The following is a 22,163-nucleotide window of genomic DNA, read 5'->3' as shown; positions in this document are numbered from 1 at the left end:
CCTCATTTTGAAAAACCAGATTATCATTCCACAGCTTAGAGAGGGTCTGGGTTCTGGCAGGCTTGATGCCAAGGTATCATAAGAGGGTTTCCCGCGAGTTACCCGCTCATGACACGCTGTAGACGTTCGAGTCACGCCCCGGGGGTTGAAAAGAAGATCCCTTCTCCCCGTGTAGTCTGAGTGGTGCTGGCTACCACCCTCAAGCGTCAGATACAGTTGTAATAAATATAAATACCCCACAAAGTGAAGCAGAACACAGTCGCCCAGATAGCCGAATTGGTAAGGCATTCGAGATTTAATCGAAAGGCGTGGGTTCGATCCCCACTCTGGGCGCGTGTTTTTCTTTCTTTCTTTCTCACTAATTATTCAAAAAATATGTTACGTCACTGTCGGTAAAAAAAGAGTAACCCATCCCCTATGCCCTCTGTGGCGTTGTAGACTGCCAGCATTTCTTTCTGTATTTCCTAACGAGCCCCTCATTTCAAAAACCATATTATCATGCGATAGCTTAGAGAGGGTCTCGGTTCTGGCAGTATTGATGCCAAGGTATCATAAGAGGGTTTTCAGCGAGTTACCCGCTCATGACACGCTGTAGACGTTCGAGTCACGCCACGTGGGTTGAAAAGAAGGTCCCCTTCTCCAAGAGTAGTCTGAGTGGTGCTGGCTACCATCCTCAAGCGTCAGATACAGTTGTAGTAAATATAAATACCCCACAAAGTGAAGGAGAACACAGTCGCCCAGATAGCCGAATTGGTAAGGCATTCGAGATCTAATCGAAAGGCGTGGGCTTTGTCCCCACTCTCGGCGGCTGTTTTTCTTTCTTTCTTTTTCACGTAATTAATAAAAAATTATGTAACGTCACTAACGGTAAAAAAAGAGTAAGCATTCTCCTATGCTTTCTATGGCGTTGTAGACTGCCAACATTTCTTTCTGTATTTCCTAACGAGCCCCTCATTTCCAAAACCATATAATCATGCGAAAGCTTAACGAGGGCCTCGGTTCTGGCTGCCTTGATGCCAAGTAGCTTAAGAGGGTTTCCCGCCAGGTACCCGCTCATGACACGCTGTAGACGTTCGAGTCACGTCCGGGAGTTGAAAAGAAGGTCCCCTTCTCCCCGTGTAGCCTGAGTGGCGCTGGCTACCACCCTCAAGCGTCAGATACAGTTGTAGTAAATATAAATACCCCACAAAGTGAAGGAGAACACAGTCGCCCAGATAGCCGAATTGGTAAGGCATTCGAGATCTAATCGAAAGGCGTGGGTTTGGTCCCCACTCTCGGCGGCTGTTTTTCTTTCTTTCTTTTTCACGTAAATAATAAAAAATAATGTAACGTCACTAATGGTAAAAAAAGAGTCTAACCATTCCCCTATGCCTTCTTTGTTGTTGTTGACTGCCGGCATTTCTTTCTGTATTTCCTAACGAGCCCCTCGTTTCCAAAACCATAATATCGTGCGATAGCTTAGAGAGGGTCTCGGTTCTTGCAGCCTTGATGCCAAGGTAGCATAAGAGGGCTTCCCGCGAGTTACCAGCTCATGACGCGCTGTAGACGTTCGAGTCACGCCTCGGGGGTTGAAAAGAAGGTCCCCATCTCCCCGTGTAGTCTGAGTCGCACTGGCTACCACCCTCAAGCGTCAGATACAGTTTTAGTAAATATAAATACCCCAGAAAAAGAACGAGAACACCGTCGCCCACATAGCCGAATTGGTAAGGCATTCGAGATCTAATCGAAAGGCGTGGGTTTGGTCCCCACTCTCGGCGGCTGTTTTTCTTTCTTTCTACAGTAATTAATAAAAAAATAATGTAACGTCAGTAACGGTAAAAAAAGAGTAAGCATTCTCCTATGCCTTCTGTGGCGTTGTAGAATGCCAGCATTTCTTTCTGTATTTCCTAACGAGCCCCTCATTTTGAAAAACCAGATTATCATGCCATAGCTTAGAGAGGGTCTGGGTTCTGGCAGCCTTGATGCCAAGGTATCATAAGAGGGTTTCCCGCGAGTTACCCGCTCATGACACGCTGTAGACGTTCGAGTCACGCCCCGGGGGTTGAAAAGAAGCTACCTTCTCCCCGTGTAGTCTGAGTGGTGCTGGCTACCACCCTCAAGCGTCAGATACAGTTGTAGTAAATTTAAATACCCCACAAAGTGAAGGAGAACACATTCGCCCAGATAGCCGAATTGGTAAGGCATTCGAGATCTAATCGAAAGGCGTGGGTTTGGTCCCCACTCTCGGCGGCTGTTTTTCTTTCTTTCTACAGTAATTAATAAAAAAAATAATGTAACGTCAGTAACGGTAAAAAAAGAGTAAGCATTCTCCTATGCCTTCTGTGGCGTTGTAGAATGCCAGCATTTCTTTCTGTATTTCCTAACGAGCCCCTCATTTTGAAAAACCAGATTATCATGCCATAGCTTAGAGAGGGTCTGGGTTCTGGCAGCCTTGATGCCAAGGTATCATAAGAGGGTTTCCCGCGAGTTACCCGCTCATGACACGCTGTAGACGTTCGAGTCACGCCCCGGGGGTTGAAAAGAAGCTACCTTCTCCCCGTGTAGTCTGAGTTGTGCTGGCTACCACCCTCAAGCGTCAGATACAGTTGTAGTAAATTTAAATACCCCAGAAAGTGAAGGAGAACACAGTCGCCCAGATAGCCGAATTGATAAGGCATTCGAGATCTAATCGAAAGGCGTGGGTTTGGTCCCCACTCTCGGCGGCTGTTTTTCTTTCTTTCTTTCTTTTTCACGTAAATAATAAAAAATAATGTAACGTCACTAACCGTAAAAAACGTCTAACCATTCCCCTATGCCTTCTTTGGCTTTGTAGACTGCCGGCATTTCTTTCTGTATTTCCTAACGAGCCAATCATTTCCAAAACCATATTATCGTGCGAAAGCTTAGCGAGGGCCTCGGTTCTGGCAGCCTTGATGCCAAGGTAGCATCAGAGGGTTTCCCGCCAGTTACCAGCTCATGACACGCTGTAGACGTTCGAGTCACGCCCGGGGAGTTGAAAAGAAGGTCCCCTTCTCCCCGTGTAGCCTGAGTGGTGCTGGCTACCACCCTCAAGCGTCAGATACAGTTGTAGTAAAAATAAATACCCCAGAAAGTGAAGGAGAACACAGTCGCCCAGATAGCCGAATTGGTAAGGCATTCGAGATCTAATCGAAAAGCACGGGTTGGGTCCCCACTCTGGGCGCGTTTTTCTTTCATTCTTTCTCATGTAATTATTAAAAAAAATAATGTAACGTCACTAACTGTAAAAAAACAGTCTAACCATTCCCCTATGCCTTCTGTGGCGTTGTAGACTGCCGGCATTTCTTTCTGTATTTCATAAGGAGCCCCTCATTTCCAAAACCATAATATCGTGCGATAGCTTAGAGAGGGTCTCGGTTCTGTCAGCCTTGATGCCAAGGTAGCATAAGAGGGTTTCCCGCGAGACGAGCTCATGACATGCTGTAGACGTTCGAGTCACGGCCCAGGGGTTGCAAAGAAGGTCCCCTTCTTCCCGTGTTATCTGACTGGTGCTGGCTACCACCCTCAAGCGTCAGATACAGTTGTACTAAATATAAATACCCCACAAAGTGAATGAGAAAACAGTCGCCCAGATAGCCGAATTGGTAAGGCATTCGAGATTTAATCGAAAGGCGTGGGTTTGGTCCCCACACGGCGGCTGTTTTTCTTTCTTTCTTTCTTTTTCACGTAATTATAAAAAAATAATGTAACGTCACTAACGGTAAAAAAAGAGTAACCATTCCCCTATGCCTTCTGTGGCGTTGTAGACTGCCAGCATTTCTTTCTGTATTTCCTAACGAGCCCCTCATTTCCAAAACCATATTATCATGCGATAGCTTAGAGAGGGTCTCGGTTCTGGCAGCCTTGATGCCAAGGTATCATAAGAGGGTGTCCCGCGAGTTACCCGCTTATGACACGCGGTAGACGTTCGAGTCACGCTACGGGGGTTGAAAAGGAGGTCCCCTTCTCCCAGTGTAGTCTGAGTGGTGCTGGCTACCACCCTCAAGCGTCAGATACAGTTGTAGTAAATATAAATACCCCACAAAGTAATGGAGAACACAGTCGCCCAGATAGCCGAATTGGTAAGGCATTCGAGATATAATTGAAAGGCGTGGGTTTGGTCCCCACTCTCGGCGGCTGTTTTTCTTTCTTTCTTTCTTTTTCACGTAAATAATAAAAAATAATCTAACGTCACTAACGGTAAAAAAAGAGTCTAACCATTCCTCTATGCCTTCTTTGGCGCTGTAGACTGCCGGCATTTCTGTCTGCATTTTCTAACGAGCCCCTCATTTCCAAAACCATATTATCGTGCGAAAGCTAAGCGAGGGACTCGGTTCTGGCAGCCTTGATGCCAAGGTAGCATCAGAGGGTTTCCCGCCAGTTACCCGCTCATGACACGCTATAGACGTTCGAGTCACGCCCGGAGAGTTCAAAAGAAGGTTCCCTTCTCCCCGTGTAGCCTGAGTGGCGCTGGCTACCACCCTCAAGCATCAGATACAGTTGTAGTATATATAAATACCCCAGAAAGTGAAGGAGAACACAGTCGCCCAGATAGCCGAATTGGTAAGGCATTCGAGATCTAATCGAAAAGCATAGGTTCGGTCCCCACTCTGGGCGCGTGTTTTTCTTTCTTTCTTTCTCACGTAATTAATAAAAAATAATGTAACGTCAGTAACCGTAAAAAAAGAGTCTAACCATTCCCCTATGCCTTCTGTGGCGTTGTAGACTGCCGGCATTAATTTCTGTATTTCCTAACGAGCCCCTCGTTTCCAAAACCATAATATCGTGCGATAGCTTAGAGAGGGTCTCGGTTCTTGCAGCCTTGATGCCAAGGTAGCATAAGAGGGCTTCCCGCGAGTTACCAGCTCATGACGCGCTGTAGATGTTCGAGTCACGCCCCGGAGGTTGAAAAGAAGGTCCCCGTCTCCCCTTGTAGTCTGAGTGGTGCTGGCTACCACCCTCAAGAGTCAGATACAGTTTTAGTAAATATAAATACCCCAGAAAATGAACGACAACACAGTCGCCCACATAGCCGAATTGGTAAGGCATTCGAGATCTAATCGAAAAGCATGGGTTCGGTCCCCACTCTGGGCGCGTGTTTTTTTTTCTTTCTTTTTCATGTAATATTCAAAAATAATGTAACGTCACTAACGGTAAAAAAAGAGTAACCATTCGCCTATGCCTTATTTGGCGTTGTAGACTGCCGGCATTTTTTTCTGTATTTCCTAATGAGCCCCTCATTTCCAAAACCATATTATCGTGCGAAAGCTTAGCGAGGGCCTCGGTTCTGGCAGCCTTGATGCCAAGGTAGCATAAGAGGGTTTCCCGCCAGTTACCCGCTCATGACACGCTGTAGACGTTCGAGTCTCGCCCCGGAAGTTGAAAAGAAGGTCCCCTTCTCCCCGTGTAGTCTGAGTGGTGCTGGCTACCACCCTCAAGCGTCAGATACAGTCGTAGTAAATATAAAGACCCCACAAAGTGAAGGAGAACACAGTCGCCCATATAGCCGAATTGGTAAGGCATTCCAGATCTAATCGAAAAGCATGGGTTCGGTCCCCATTCTCGGCGCGTGTTTTTCTTTCTTTCTTTCTCACGTAAATAATAAAAACTTAATGTAACGTCACTAACGGTAAAAAAACAGTCTAACCATTCCCCTATGCCTTCTGTGGCGTTGTAGACTGCCGGCATTTCTTTCTGTATTTCCTAACGAGCCCCTCATTTCCCAAACCATAATATCGTGCGATAGCTTAGAGAGGATCTCGGTTCTGGCAGTCTTGATGCCAAGGTAGCATAAGAGGGTTTCCCGCGAGTTACCAGCTCATGACCCGCTGTAGGCGTTCGAGTCACGCCCCGGGAGTTTAAAAGAGGGCCCCTTCTCCCCGTGTAGTCTGAGTGGTGCTGGCTACCACCCTCAAGCGTCAGATACAGTTGAAGTAAATATAAATACCCCACAAAGTGAAGGAGAACACACTCGCCCAGATAGCCGAATTGGTAAGGCATTAGAGATCTAATCGAAAGGCGTGGTTTCGGTGCCCACTCTCGTCGGCCGTTTTTCTTTTTTTCTTTCTCACGTAATTAATAAAAAAATAATGTAACGTCATTAACGGTAAAAAAAGTCCAACTATGCCCCTATGCCTTCTTTGGCGTTGGAGACTGCAGGCATTTCTTTCTGCATTTCCTAACGAGCCCCTCATTTCCAAAGCTTTATCTGTAGATATATATATATATATATATATATATATATATATATATATATATATATATATATATATATATATATATATTTATATATTTATATATTTATATAAGGGGTTGAATAAACAAGGCAGCTCTCCAGATTGCACGACGACAAGGCAACGCACGTGGTGTGGGCTGCAAGTCCGGGCACCGGGGAAGCGCGGACAATGCCGTTTCAGAAAGAAGGTAAATGTACACAATAAGGTATTTATAATGTGGAGAGACGGGTACGGACGGATTCATACAAGCATGAAGGAGCACTAATTTTTGTGTGCCCTCCACGGATGGTAAGAATAGAGACGGTGCGGAAAAGAGCGTTGCACGATGAGCTAGCAACCGAACAGGATGCAGGGAAGCACTGCAAGTGGCCCGCAGCACCATTCACCAGGGAAGTGCACGCACATCTCAGGACAGTGTGGTTTCTGAAGAAGAGAGAACTGTATGCAAACGGGTAATCGCTGGAACAGGAGTTAATTGTGGAGGGATATAAACAGGCAACAAAGGAAGATCGCAGTTTGTGTGGACGCGTTTTACGAGTGGAAACAATAGATAGGGTGCAGAAATCATTAGGGTTAAACGTTGCAAAATGGTGGGGGGTACGGTGCCCCCTTCCAAAGAAGAAATCGCATTGTCTAGCCGGATTAGCCTAATCAAGCTGCTGTACTTGCTGACAACGTCCGAATGAGCTGAAACACTTTTGTCGTGGAATTGAGTTTGTGCGATTTCTGATGGGAAACTGAAAGGTAGGAATAATAAAAACGGGATAAAAATAATGCGTATCACCAATTTTGATCGTAGAGTATGCACTTTAGTTTTCCGTAACTTTCATTGATACCAAGCTTTGCTGAACTAAACTTATATATGAGAAAGTTTCCCGAAGCTCGCGGAGGTGGTGGGTTTTAAAAGCGGATTCTAAAATTGTTCACCGTTGACATCTCTTGACAGGCGCAAATAAGGACACCTTTTTGCACGAGCGGTGAATACTGAACCGTATTCGAAAGGGCGTGTAAATTTGGCCGATATATTGTTGCCTACAAATAGTGCACTCAACAAGGTATATGACATTAGCGAAGTGACAGTAAAAGTTACTTTTTATATTTACGCAATACCCTGAAGCCCTGCTCGTAGAACGCTATGCAGTCGTCATGTGTGGGCCAACGTTTCATCGGAACTTATTACACTGCAGGCAACTAGTATTTTCCTATTTGATAGTTAGTAAGAAATTCTCCTGCATTCTTTTTCGCCGGTACACAATGCGTGGCGGTTTGGGAAATATATTTTTAAGCGTTCACGTTGAATTGGGATATTGTGATGCTTTGTTACTACGGTTGACACACTTGGAGCGAAGACTGACTGGTTTAAATTACTTTGTTTGCGGATAAAAGTTCGGGGCGTCTTTCTTAAAGATTTCGTTAGTCTTATTGGTTAGCTCGCACAATAGCGTCGTCGATAACTTATTCCGGATATTTTTTTTTCTCAAGAGGGCATTCGTTAGTTCGCGACAGTTTGATTTAAAGTCGGCTTGGTTTGTGCACATTCTTCTAAAACGGTGCACACAAAACACAATTTAGCCTGAATCGGAGCTCTTTGGCTGGAATACGTGTTTTAAACACCTCACGACAAGCGGCCTGCTCCACCTGTGGTAGTATGATGGTGGAAAAACTGCCAGTTTACACCGGGGGCCACAAGCCGTCATAAATAGGCGCATTTACCACGATTGTACCTCTTCACAAAACGCAGTATCCAGCTGTGGATACTGGGTTTGTCCTAATGGGATTATTAAAAACTCCCACGCCTCCTCTATCTTCTTCTCCTCCTTCTTCACACCTTCCTCCCCTTAGCCTCCTTACAAAATAGCTGCCAGTTGGTGTCGTGTGTAGCGTGAGCTCCAGCGTCCCAGAAAATTTATTGTCGATGTGAACTTGCGGCCGCAAAAACGGATGTGAAGTGCTTCCCGACAATCGAAGCTCGTTGCGAACATTGTGGAGCCAGCCTACACTGACGTGCGACACTCTGCAATGTCACCTCCGTGTCACCGACCTTCGAGCCGACGGAATACGCCAGCGAGCGGACGCGAGGCCTAAATGCAGTGATCGCTGAGAGTGGCTCGTTAACAACAACGCGGTTGTGCCTCTGCGGGGTGGTTGAAGGTAAGATTTTCACGTTTTTGATTGTACTCAACATTTTGGGAGACTTGTGCCCCTTCTAGTGTCAAATAAACTCAGCGTGTTTCCCGCGTCACTGCACGGGCGATTCTCCACTACTGGAGGTGAGCGTTGTGCGTGAAAGACGGTTCAATGCCCGGAACGTCATTGGGGAGGCCGAACGGTGTGAAAGCAATGCGTATTTGCGCGGGTCTCGAGCAGAACACTCACTCATTCACGTTCGCGAGCAGAATGAAAACTGTGTGAACTCTGAACGGCTGTTAGGTGTTTTTGTTAAGCTGTGTCTGTGGCTCATTGGCAGGCGAAGGTGAAGTTGGCTGGTCAAACGTCGCAGGGCGGCCGCTTTTATTGAGAAGTACGTGTGGTGCCAGCCGCGCCTGTTACGAGCAGGGAGACTGCCGCGCGCCGCCGGCGATTAATGGCTTTCACTGGAAAGGGAGAAGGTCGAGGCCCCGTGGGAGCTCTCCGCACGCAAGGCGCGTGTTACTGTAACCAGCCAACGCCATTGGAGGGAGCATTTTGTTGAGTCGACGGACGACTGCTTATTTAGTTTTTTTTTTTGAAGGGGGGGGGGGCGGACGCAGGCGCCACACCGACCGAAATGTTTTCTTAAATTTGGGTGAGAGGAGAGAGGAGCAGTGCGGGTGGTAAAACCTGAACCTCACTCCCAGAACACTACACGAAAGAAAAAAAGGGAAAGGAAGCATTTTAAGAAGTTTGGTCACCAAAAATTCCCGCACCCTTTTGAACAGCAGAGCACTTCATTTTAACGAATTAGTCAGCGCAGGTGTCTCGGACGAAAATGCAATTTTGCGTAGCTTTAAATAAACATTCAGAGATTACGAAACGTTGGGCACAAGCAGTATTAACTCTGTGTACACAAGAGTGACAAGTTCAGCGTCTTTACAGTGCCGTTAATCTTTTATTTTTTCAGGACACATGCCCAATATGTTTCTGTATTTGTTGCCGCAGGTTTAATTAAAGCGTTTTGCTATCCCTCTATTGCATGTGCTGCAGTGGCTTCCTGGGGAACGTGCAGGAGGTGCGGCAACGTAAGCGTTTGGGAGGCAGGTGCACGCTAACACACGCATCGACGACATGCTGACCTCATTGTTTGCAAACGGCTTAATTTTTTTTTCGTTGAGAAGTGTTGTAGTAGATAAAGTTCTTACCAAGATACCTTGTGTTTTCAATGTAGGTGTTTTGTTGATTCAGTGGTTTTATTGTCTTATTAACGTGTTCACACGTATATCGCATTTAAGTAATTTTGATGCAATAAATTGACTGTGCAGAAAACAAACTTTTCACGTTTCGCCATTCAACGGTTGAAGCGGAAAAAGACTATAAATTCAGTAATCCTTAACGAGAAATGAAAATGTGGCCGGTGCGCTCATTATAACTCCCAAATACCGTAATAAATTCCTCTGCAGCGCTTATATCAAGCGCACAAAAACAAAAAACCTCGAATGCAGGTCAATACTGCTCCCAACGCGGCCTGTTAAACTCCCAGTTGGAGGAAACAATACACTCCCAATGGTACCCCTGGAAACTCCCTTTGTAGTGTCAGTAAACTGAAACTTCCATATGGTACTGAAAAACTGTGGAAATAATGGAAGTAAGCCGAAACTTTCATTGGAAGGAGTTTTGAAAACTCCGATTTGGTACTGAGTTATGCTACTAGCCATTTACTCCCATTACGGCTTATTTTTGTTCTGTGTGTGGGCTTGACTATGAGATAGTGCTGTCTTGCAGTGTCTCACACGGGTACTTTGAAAGTGCCAATACTGCAGCGTGTCTGTCGTTTTTCTATACAGTTACATTTGAGGCCTACAAGTAGTAACGGTAACGTAAAGAACTTTTACACTGTGTTTCGAGTAGGAATGAGAAAGGGAAATACTAGGATGTGCTAGGGTAAATGCCTCAATGAAGGTAAGGATTTGAGCATTACCGTGCTGCGATATCGTGAATATTTTGTCAATATACCTTATACTACAGTGGCTTTAAAGTTTAAGGGTCAAGAGAGTTTTATTCGCCGGGAGCCAAAAAGATAGTGGCGTCGTTGGGTCCTGTTTGAGTTCCCATTGACGTTCCGCTGACTTGCACGTAATAGGCAGCAACCTCAGGTAACTGTACTCTGATGAAGGCAAGTCTCATTGCCGCAACGTGATTAAATCTTCTTTGTTATTGTTCTTGCAGCGTATCAGACTATTTACTGTATATATATATAAATAAATATGTATATATACAAATAAATAAATATACATATATATATGTATATATATATGTATATATATATATATATAAATATATATATATATATATATATATATATATATATATATATATATATATATATATATATATATATATATATATATATATATATATATATATATATATATATATATATATATATATATATATTGAAGCGTGGTTTATTGGACCACTAACGAGCAGTTAGACCTGCGGAGAAGCCGAGGTTCTTCGTGCCAAGCAAGCTGTGTCCGACGCGATACTCGATCGGCCCGTGCGACAAGCGATACTTCTGCGTTCTCGTCGTCGGGCATGCACCAAGCCGAATATCCCCAACGGGGAATTGTCCTTGCACGAGCGCCTATGATGATTACATCAATCGCGTCCACAATCAACGCTACATTATTCGCCCCCGTTGGAAAAAGAGCCATCCTGGCGACTCAAGGTGACGAGGAGACCACAGGATCGCAATACTCTTTCAGCCGGTTGGCGTGAACTATCTCGCGTCCACGGTGTCGACGGTCGGGTGCGGGAGCAACCGGTTCGACGAGGTAGTTCACTGGTGAAGTTTGCTTGACGACTCTGTAGGGTCTATGATATTTTGCAACAAGCTTCGGTGAGAGACCAGGTGTAGGACATGGGACCCAAAGCCATACAAGTGAATCAGGCCTATAGGTTGGAACCGCGGTGGAAGCGTCGAGATTATGCTTCTGGTCTTGCTGGTGTTCAGATGTGAGCAAGCGGGCGAGCTGACGGCACTCTTCGATTTGCTTGACTATTTCCGAAATGGGTGCGAACTCGGTCTGATCTGGGCGATAGTGCAAAATTGTGTCAAGAGTGCAAGCCGGCTCCCGTCCGTAGAGCAGGAAAAAAGGTGACAATCCCGTCGTCGTCTGCGTGGCCGTGTTGTAGGCGTACGTGACAAAAGGAAGTATCACGTCCCAGTCAGAATGGTCCGACGCCACGTACATCGAAAGCAAATCACTCAAACTGCGGTTAAATCGTTCTGTGAGTCCATTGGTTTGCGGGTGGGAAGACGACGTAGTTCGGTGAATAATTCGACATTCCCGCAGGAGGGCTTCGATGACTTCCGAAAGGAAGACGCGACCTCCGTCACTGAGCAGCTCTCTAGGAGCACCATGGCGAAGTATGAAGCGGCGTAACAGGAAGGACGCGACGTCACGTGCCATGGCAGTTGCTAGAGCAGCGGTTTCTGCATAGCGCGTTAGTTGATCCACCGCCACAATGACCCAACGGTTGCCAGCGGCTGTGCAGGGTAGGAGACCGTAAAGGTCTATCCCATTGCGGTCGAACGGTCTTTCGGGGCACGGAAATGGCTGCACCGGGCCCGCCGCAGGAGTAGGAGGGGATTTGCGCCGCTGACAGTTGATGCATGACCGGATGTACTTGCGGACGAACCTGTACATTCCCCGCCAGTAATACCGTAGGCGAAGCCGCTCATACGTTTTTAACACACCGGCGTGCGCGCAGCTGGGGTCAGCGTGGATGGATGCGCATATGCCCATGCGCAAATGGCGAGGTATCACCAGTAACCATTTGCGACCTCCCGATTGGTAGTTGCGCCTGAAGAGCATATCGTCGCGGAGTGCAAAGTGGGCAGCTTGTCGGCGAAGCGCTGCGCAGCGACGGCGCCGCGCAGCGCAACATGTTACGTGGCAATAGGACGGATGACATGAACCATGGTCGATGCTGAAGCGATCTATTTACAGAAAGAGATGCAAGCTATTTACAATTCGGCCATCACAGCACCAGCGATAACCCCACGCCAACCGTCTTCGTCTTCGTCGGTGTAAGATGCCCATCGCACTAGGCTGCACAGTCAACTTCCTCGTCTTCTCGTTACATATCCCCCCGCCATCCAAAACGACCGTCCCGGTCGAGGTCACAGTCAATGTACCCGTGCGGTGAAGATGAACAGAATATAAACAGTGAAGTCCTTGCCGCCACTGCACACGCTGATCGGTTCATGAAGATGGGCCCCAGAACAGCGATGCCGCCGACGCAACGAAGGAACCTCAAGCTCTTGGAATCGCGCCGGAGAAGTGGGCAGGGGAATGTCGTCGGCGTCTGGTCTGGTCGCGGCTAGTCAGGTCGGCTGGTCTCGTCGGATCACGGGCAGGGGACACCACGCTGGGGAATGCGCAGGCCAATGGCTCACCGGGGCCTGGGTGGACCGACGCGATCCTTGATCCTTGAGGTGGTCGCTTCAGAAACCGAGACGGGCGTAGCTGGAGGTCTACGAAGGGGATAAGAACCGCAACCTCCACCAAAACATGTTACGTGGCGGTAGGACGGATGACATGAACCATGGTCGAGGCTGAAGCGATCTATTTACAGAAAGAGATGCAAGCTATTTACAATTCCGCCATCACAGCACGAGCGATAACCGTACCGCAAACCGTCTTCGTCTGCGTCCGTGTAAGATGCCCATCGCACTAGGCTGCACAGTCCACTTCCTCGTCTTCTCGTTACAATATATATATATATATATATATATATATATATATATATATATATATATATATATATATATATATATATATATATATATATATATATATCAATATATATGTAAATATAATATATATATATATATATATAGTTACCCGCCGCGGTGGCTCAGTGGCTAAGGCGTTGCGCTGCTGAGCACAAGGTCGCGGGTTCGATTCCCGGCCGCGGCGGCCGCTTTTCGATGGAGGCGAAAAGCAAAAACGCCCGTGTGTACGAGATTTCGGCGCACGTTAAAGATCCCCAGGTGGTCAAAATTAATCCGGAGCCCTCCACTACGGCGCGCCTCATCGCCTGCGTTGCGTCGGCGCGTTAAACCCTACAATCAATCAATCTATATATATATAGTATACGTAAAGAGTCGGATACACAGCGAGAACAATAACAATGTTTACTTACGTAGCGGCAACGGGACTTGCCTTCATCAGAGTAGTGTTACATGATTTTTAAATCATGTAACTTTACTCTGATGAAGGCAAGCCCCGTTGCCGCCACGTCAGTAAACATTGTTTGTTATTGTTCTTGCTGTGTATCCGACTCTTTACTTATACTATTTCTGCGCGCTTTGTGAGTTTATCTTTCTCTAGATTTATATATGTATATTTATACCTATGTTTCTGTATATATATATATATATATATATATATATATATATATATATATATATATATATATATATATATATATATATATATATATATATATATATATATACAGAAACATAGGTCGGCAGTCTACAATGCCAAAGGAGGCATAGGGGTGTGGTTAGGCTCTATTTTTTACGACGGTTAATAAAAATAAGATTTTTTTTAAATATAAGGAAGAAAGAAAGAAAGAAAGAAAAACACGCGCCCAGAGTGGGGACCGAACCCACGCCTTTCGATTAGATGTCGAATGCCTTACCAATTCGGCTATCTGGGCGACTGTGTTCTCCTTCATTTCCTGGGCTATTTATATTTACTAGAAGTGTATCTGACGCTTGACGGTGGTAGCCAGCGCCACTCTGACTACACGGAAAGAAGGGGACCTTCTTTTCAACCCCCGGGGCGTGACTCAAACGTCTACAGCCTGTCATGAGCGGGTAACTGGCGGGAAGCCCTCTTATGCTACCTAGGCATCAAGGCTGCCCGAACCGAGACCCTCGCTAGGCTTTCGCAGAATAATATAGTAAGGAAATGAGGGGCTCGTTGAGGAAATACAGAAACATAGGTCGGCAGTCTACAACGCCAAAGGAGGCATAGGGGTGTGGTTAGGCTCTATTTTTTACGACGTTTAATGAAGATAAGATTTTTTTTAAATATGAGGGAGAAAGAAAGAAAGAAAAACACGCGCCCAGAGTGGGGACCGAGTCACGCCCTGGGGATTGAAAAGAAGGTCCCCTTCTGCCCGTGTAGTCAGAGTGGCGCTGGCTACCACCCTCAAGCGTAAGATACACTTTTATTAAATATAAATAGCCCAGAAAGTGAAGAAGAACACAGTCGCCCAGACAGCCGAATTGGTAAGGCATTCGAGATCTAATCGAAAGGCGTGGGTTCGGTCCCCACTCTGGGCGCGTGTTTTTCTTTCTTTCTTTCTTCCTTATATTTAAAAAAAATCTTATCTTCATTAACCGTCGTAAAAAATAGAGCCTAACCACACCCCTATGCCTCCTTTGGCGTTTAACACTGCCGACCTATGTTTCTGTATTTCCTCAACGAGCCCCTCATTTCCTTACTATATATATATATATATATATATATATATATATATATTGCCGCGAACCATACATTGGGTTTGTTTATTTGTGTTTTGCTTTTACCGCCCGGCTGCGCTGGTCTGTGTTATATCTGGGCCAAGGGAAGCGCGTGTTCCATTCTTTCTTTCTGTGTGGCATGTGTTATCTGTTGTGATAGGGAGAGCATTCCGATCTAACGTGAACAGCCCAGAACAATCTTCTTGGATCTACTATGTTCCCGATGCGAATAGACGTTTCGAGAACCACGCGCGCCGAAAGATAAAAAGCCTGCAGTGCGGACGCCGGGGCATTCGATTCGACGACACTCGCCTGTGCAAGTCACTTTGTTGCCCGTTGCTTCGCCGCCTCTGTATTCTTTTGAGTTGTTAGGGGAGCACAAGTTCGCTCCAGTAAACGTGTTTCTCATTCAAGACAACTGCATCGTCCCTGTCTTCGTGACATCTGGTTGAGGTGCTGGGTACGCACCCTTCATGCCCACTACACCCTCGGGAAGCCGCCAAGCCAGTCCAACAAGAGCCAGCCTCCGCCTGCAAGATTTAGCACCCGAGTTCGGTTTGATGCCAGAAGGGCCCAAGAAAAGGAACGCTGCAACCAACACCATGGTGCAAGAAACAACGTCGCCAATCGTCCTGCAGCAGCCCCAGGAACCGCCATCGTTCCGGGGAGCCCCCGCTGAAGACCCCGAAGAATGGTTGGAGAAGCTGGAGCGCGTCCGCATCTTCAACAGGTGGGACGACAAAGAAACTTTCTGGCATGTCTTCTTTTACTTAGAAGATGCTGCTCGAACTTGGTTCGAGAACCATGAGAGTTCTTTGACCGACTGGACTCACTTCAAAAGGATGTTCCTTAAGACGTTCACTACCGTTGTGAGAAAAGAGCGAGCTGCGCTTATGCTTGAAACTCGGACACAACACCCCAACGAAGTTGTCGTGATCTTCGTTGAGGAGATGAAGCCACTATTTCGCCGCGCGGACCCCGAAATGACGGAAGAAAAGAAGTTACGCTTCTTGATGCGCGGTGTGAAGGAGGAGCTGTTTCCTGGACTTCTCCGCAACCCGACCAAAACCATCGCTGAATTCGTGACCGAAGCCAGCACGATTGAGAAGGCTGTCGAAATGCGTGCTAAGCAGTATGACCGGAACTTTGTTGGCGCGGCCAGTGCGAACTACATCGACAACATGCGGATTCCGGCGGATAGCCTACGCGAGACCATCCGCGCAGTAGTGAGAGAGGAGCTGCGGAAACGTTTCCCGACGACGCTGCAACCCCAAGTCGCTTGCCTAACTGACGTAATACGGGAAGAAGTTCAAAACGCTTTGGGAACTTCTGTGTCATCCGAAGTACACTGTGAGCCCCAAGCTATGACGTACACCGCGGCTGTTCACCGACCCCGCCCTGCTCCAACACGTCGTCAAGAGGCACGTCGTCAGGAGGCACGTCGTCAAGAGGCCCGCCCTACCGCCGCGCACTGTCGCCCGCCCGACCCCCGGTAGCACACACCCAGACGCCAAGGAAGACTGACGTATGGCAAACACCGGATAATCGTCCTCTGTGCTACCACTGCGGAGAGGCCGACCACACCTACCGTCGCTGCCCATACAAGAGACTCGGACTAAGTGGTTTCTCCGTCGACGCACCACGCCCCCGACCCGGCCAGCACCCATCTGAGATTGAAGAATACCTGTCGAACACAAGCCATTGGACCAGCCCGTTTCAACCGTTCGCCGTCGCCCTACCCGTACCAGTCGCCGGACCGCCGTAGCAGTGCTGACTAGGTCTCCCAGCCCACGCGGGGGAAACTAAAGGCGGCAACTTCTGGAGGTGAAGTTGCTCTACGGCGAAAAACTGGAAACCCTCCAACGACGCAAGGGCGCGCTGAAGACAGTGATTCACGACATGCCCTCATCCCGACGACCCGACCTAACCCTGACGAGACTCACGAACACGACGACAGCTACACGGCGTGACGCGTACCCGACCTGACCGAGACGTCCGTTGAGAAGACGACGACAACGACGATGCACAGTGCCCGACGATCAACACGTACAATCAGAGGTACGACGCCCCGACGAACCCGGAAGTCGAGGAAGACTGCATCTGACGTCAAGGTGTCCATCGATGGCTTTGACGTAGCCGCCCTCGTAGACACGGGAGCTGACTATTCGGTAATAAGCAGACCATTTGCGTCTAAACTGAAGAAAGTTATGACCAGATGGGATGGTCCGCACATACGCACAGCAGGAGGCCACCTCGTGACGCCAAGTGGAACGTGCACATCGCGCGTAACCATAGAGGGTACAACGTACCCTGCGGCGTTCGTTGTTCTGCCTAACTGCTCCCGTGACGTAATTCTTGGAATGGACTTTTTGATGGACAACGGTGCAATAATCGATCTGCAGAATAAGTCAATAACTTTTTCCCCCCCCATCACTCCATGACGCCAGAACCGAACCCCGAACGACGTGCTGCTGTAAGGATTGCCGATGATCATGTCACCCTGCCACCCCGCGCAAGCTTGATGGTCGCAGTCTACTGTGAAGATGCTGCTCCTGATGTCGACGCTATCGTAGACACTGATTAAAGGGTGCTTCTCGACCGTGGTGTGTCTGTCGCAAGAGGCATTGCGCGCTTCAAGGATCACCAATCCCACATTTTGGTTACTAATTTCACCGAGGAGTACCAGCACTTAAACAAGGGCGCGGCAATTGCATTCCTCGAAGAAACGCAGTAAGCGAGTGACGTGATCGCGGTAGCCGACTTTGAACGCACACCCGTAGAAACCTTCAAGCTCCCGCAGGCATTCGACGTGAATCCGGGGCTACCGCAAGAACAACGGAAAAAATTATTGGCTTTTCTGCATCGCTATAGCGAACGTTTTCCGTCGAGCGCAAAACTACGTCAGACCCCTCTAGCGAAGCACCGAATAATAACCGAAGATGGAGCCCGCCCTACCCGACAGTCACCGTACCGCGTCTCTTCACACGAACGGGAAGCCATCCGGACTCAAGTCGACGACATGCTCAGCGACGACATTATACAGCCATCGAAAAGCCCCTGGGCTGCGCCCGTCGTACTCGTAAAGAAAAAAGACGGCACATTAAGGTTTTGCGTTGACTACCGGCGACTGAACAAAATCACGAAAAAGGACGTGTACCCCCTCCCCCGAATCGACGACGCCCTCGACCACGTCTGCCACGCGAAGTACTTCTCATCGATGGACCTGAAGACCGGCTACTGTCAAATTGAAGTGGACGAGAGAGACCGAGAGAAGACTGCATTTATAACCCCAGACGGCCTATACGAGTTCAAGGTGATGCCGTTTGGCTGTGCACAGCACCAGCGACGTTTCAACGAGTCATGGACACTGTGCTAGCTGGCCTTAAGTGGCACACCTGCCTCGTATACCTCGACGACGTAGTGGTATTCGCCCGGACTTTCGACGAACACCTTGCAAGGTTGGAGTCTGTACTCGAGGCAATTCGTACGTCGGGGTTGACGCTGAAGCCTGAAAAGTGCCGTTTCGCATACGAGGAACTCAAGTTCTTGGGCCACGTCGTCAACGCCACGGGAGTCCTACGTGACCCGGCAAAAACTTCAGCCATTGCGAACTTCCCAAGGCCGAAAGACAAGAAGGGCATGCGAAGATTTCTCGGGCTGTGCGCATACTACCGGCGCTTCGTCGCAAACTTCGCACGCATTGCAGAGCCACTCACGCGCTTGACAAAAGATAGCACCCCTTTCAGCTGGGAAAACGACCAAGAAAAAGCATTCTGCGAGCTGCAAAAACGTCTGCAAAGGCCGCCCGTGCTCGCTCATTTCGACGAAAATGCCGAAACGGAAGTGCACACGGACGCCAGTGATATAGGCTTGGGTGCTGTCCTTGTCCAAAAGAAACGCGGCTGTGAAAGGTTAATCGCCTATGCCAGCCGTGGTCTGTCGAAGGAGGAGAAAACTATTCTGCCTCTGAGAAAGAGTGCCTCGCAATCATATGGGCCATTTCAATTTCGCCCATACGTGTATGGAAGGCCATTCAAGGTTGTAACAGACCACCATGCGCTGTGTTGGCTCGCCAATTTGAAGGACCCCTCTGGCCGTCTTGGGTGGTGGAGCTTGCACCTGCAGGAGTTCGACGTTAGAGTCGTTTATAAATCCGGCAGGAAACACTCCGACGCCGACTTCCTGTCCCGCGCCCCCGTCGACCCACCACCACAAGACTCTGATGAAGACAGCGCGTTAATCGGGATCGTGACGGAGAGCGGCCTAGCCGCCCAGCAGCGTGCCGACCCCGACTTACGCGTCATAATCGAGTAACTCGAGGGATGCAACGTTGCCGTTCCTAGGATCTTCAAACGCAGCTTACCAGCATTCAGGCTGAGAAACTCCGTCCTTGTGAAGAAGAATTTCAGCCCCGGAACAAGAGCGAATTACCTTCTCGTCATTCCCGCGGACCTTCGTGACGAAATTTTGGAAGCTTGCCACGACGACCCGGCTTCCGGACATCTGGGCACAGCCCGCACTATTGGAAAAATCAAGGCGGGGTACTACTGGCCCGGCCTTACCTCTGACGTCACCCACTACGTCCGGAGCTGCCGTGACTGCCAGCGACGAAAAACGCCGCAGACAAGACCCGCCGGACTTCTGCAACCGATCGCCGTCCCATCGAGACCATTTCAACAGATCGGAATGGACGTTTTAGGCCCGTTCCCTACGTCACGATCACAGAACAAGTGGATTGTCGTAGCGACAGACTACATGACGCGCTACGTAGAGACCGCCGCTCTTCCGAGGGGGACTGCACAAGAAGTGGCGAAGTTCTTTATAAGCGAAGTTGTGCTGCGACATGGAGCCCCGGAAGTCCTAATCACAGACCGCGGAACGGCATTTACTGCGGAGCTGATGCAAGGAGCATTACGCTACAGCAACACGGATCACCGAAGAACGACGGCGTACCACCCCCAAACGAACGGACTAACATAACGTCTGAAGAAGACAATCGCAGATATGCTGTCAATGTACGTTGACGTTGAACATAAGACTTGAGACGAAGTGCTCCCGTATGTCACGTTTGCGTACAACACGGCTATCCAGGAGACGACGCAGCTGACGCCGTTCGAGCTTGTCTACGGTAGAAGGCCGACTACGATGCTCGACGCCATGCTACCGCACGTAGAAGACGACGACCTGAACGCCGACGCCCACGGATATCTTCAACGTGCGGAGGAGGCCCGCCACCTCGCTCGAGTTCGTATAACGAACGAGCAGCTGGTGGATGCGGGCCGCTACAACCTCCGACGCCCAGACGCCGAGTACCGCCCAGGGGATCGTGTGTGGGTTTGGACTCCCATCCGACGACGCGGACTCAGTGAGAAGCTCCTGCGACGGTATTTCGGACCCTACCAGATTCTACGACGTGTTGGCCAACGTACCTACAAAGTGATCCCCGATGGTGACTCCGGCATATCACGACAACGCACGCGGCCTGAAGTCGTCCACGTGGTTCGCTTAAAACCTTTCTACGGACGATGACAACTTTTATTTTCATTTGTTCGGACTGTCGCTTATGTTAGCATCGGGTCGATGCACCCTTAGAGGGGGGTAATGCCGCGAACCATACATTCGGTTTGTTTATTTGTGTTTTGCTTTTACCGCCCGGCTGCGCCGGTCTGTGTTATCTCTGGGCCAAGGGAAGCGCGTGTTCCATTCTTTCTTTCTGTGCGGCATGTGTTATCTGTTGTGATAAGGAGAGCATTCCGATCTAACGTGAACAGCCCAGAACAATCTTCTTGGATCTACTATGTTCCCGATGCGAATAGACGTTTCGAGAACCACGCGCGCCGAAAGATAAAAAGCCTGCAGTGCGGACGCCGGCGCATTCAATTCGACGAAACTCGCCTGTGCAAGTCACTTTGTTGACCGCTGCTTCGCCGCCTCTGTATTCTTTTGAGTTATTAGGGGAGCACAAGTTCGCTCCAATATATATATATATATACATATATATATTTTTCCGAACTTACTCTTCGGTTGCGCGCTTGCGGTTGGACGGACAGTCCCGTCGTCCTTTTCCGCAATGAGCGGCAGAGGCGTTCACCTAAGACGGACACAGCGGCACTAGTATCGGCAACCGCTAAGGCGGCTACACCTTCAACACTCAGTTCAATATTATTGGCTGGTGCGGAACGAGGACTTCTGCATTTCGACGTCGTTGCAGTTCTTGCCTAAGGAACTGCAGCCGTCAGTTTCCCTCGGCGGTGGATTCTGGCGAAGCGAATTGGAGGAAAGGGAATGGTACGCGGTGACGAGGAGCGGCAGCGCAAAAAGGGCGTTTTTTCTGCAGGGTACGAACTCTGTGTCGCGCCCGTGTCAACGCGAGCGAAGTACTGCTGAGCTCCGTAGTTTGGCGCTCGATGTGGGACGTTGTTACAAAACAATTGCCTTTGGCGGCACAACCGGGCCACGTGTCCTGGAGTACACCATGCGTAGCAAATGGGGCAGTTGTCGGGAGTGCGTCAGGGTTTCGGTGTTTCAGGTTGCAGTCGGTTATACGGCATCGTCCACAGATCTGTAATGCGGTAATAAGGCTGGAAAGCGTCTGATTGCAGCTGTAGGACGATTGCAGATTAAAGGTACACTGAAGTGATTTGTAAACAATGCGGGATTACGAGCGCAAACTGTAGTCTGGAGTCCCTGGGCCCTGTTTCGACCACTCTGTGCGCGTTTACGCGAATTTATTTAGTAGAAAAATCAATTCAAAAATGCTGTTTCCTCTCTTTACGATCGCCCATTTTCTGTGGCGTTTTCGTGTGACGTCAGCAGGAGAGGAGCTGACAATTGGCTGTGCTACTGCACGGCTCGCCGACCTTCCGCGACCGAGTCAGTCGGCCCACCGTTTAGTCCGCCGGCCACCGACGGGTCGTCGCAATTCGCTCGATCAGTTGAAACTAACCACAACACGTTTGGGAATGGAAGAATGCGCCTTTCTTTACTTCGTTAGTTTGTACTCTGTATCTAGCTCCAAGTCAAGGTCGATTCACTCAAGCGCTGCACAAGCGCACATACGACGCTTCGCTGACTGGTACGCCACTAGGAAAATATAAGGCCACTTGAAGGGGTAGAAGAGAGAGCGAAGTCAATATAGGTACTAAGGAAATAAAATCAACTGATATTTTACCGTACAGCGTAAAACTAGGGTGTGGGAAGCACTTTTTTGCGCTGGGCGAACAAGCAGAGCGGTCAGCAGCACGACTACG

The 22,163-nt window shown here is 48.6% G+C and overlaps 2 non-coding genes across 2 annotated transcripts; one reads left to right on the top strand and one right to left on the bottom strand.

Annotated features, from left to right (window-relative positions):
* The first annotated feature begins 261 nt into the window (after positions 1-261).
* Positions 262-333, top strand: Trnak-uuu (transfer RNA lysine (anticodon UUU)). The gene has a single exon. It is a non-coding gene; the product is annotated as a tRNA-Lys (tRNA).
* Positions 334-14,030: 13,697 nt separating this feature from the next.
* Trnar-ucu (transfer RNA arginine (anticodon UCU)) lies at positions 14,031-14,102 on the bottom strand. The gene has a single exon. It is a non-coding gene; the product is annotated as a tRNA-Arg (tRNA).
* Positions 14,103-22,163: the final 8,061 nt, after the last annotated feature.

The sequence above is a fragment of the Haemaphysalis longicornis genome, unplaced genomic scaffold (genome assembly GCF_048455015.1).
Source record: "Haemaphysalis longicornis isolate Haplotype H1 unplaced genomic scaffold, Haemaphysalis longicornis Haplotype H1 scaffold_5, whole genome shotgun sequence".
In the NCBI taxonomy this organism is placed as follows: domain Eukaryota; kingdom Metazoa; phylum Arthropoda; class Arachnida; order Ixodida; family Ixodidae; genus Haemaphysalis; species Haemaphysalis longicornis.
The sequence above is the reverse complement of the archived record's forward strand: the minus strand, read 5'-3'. Positions and strand labels throughout refer to the sequence as shown.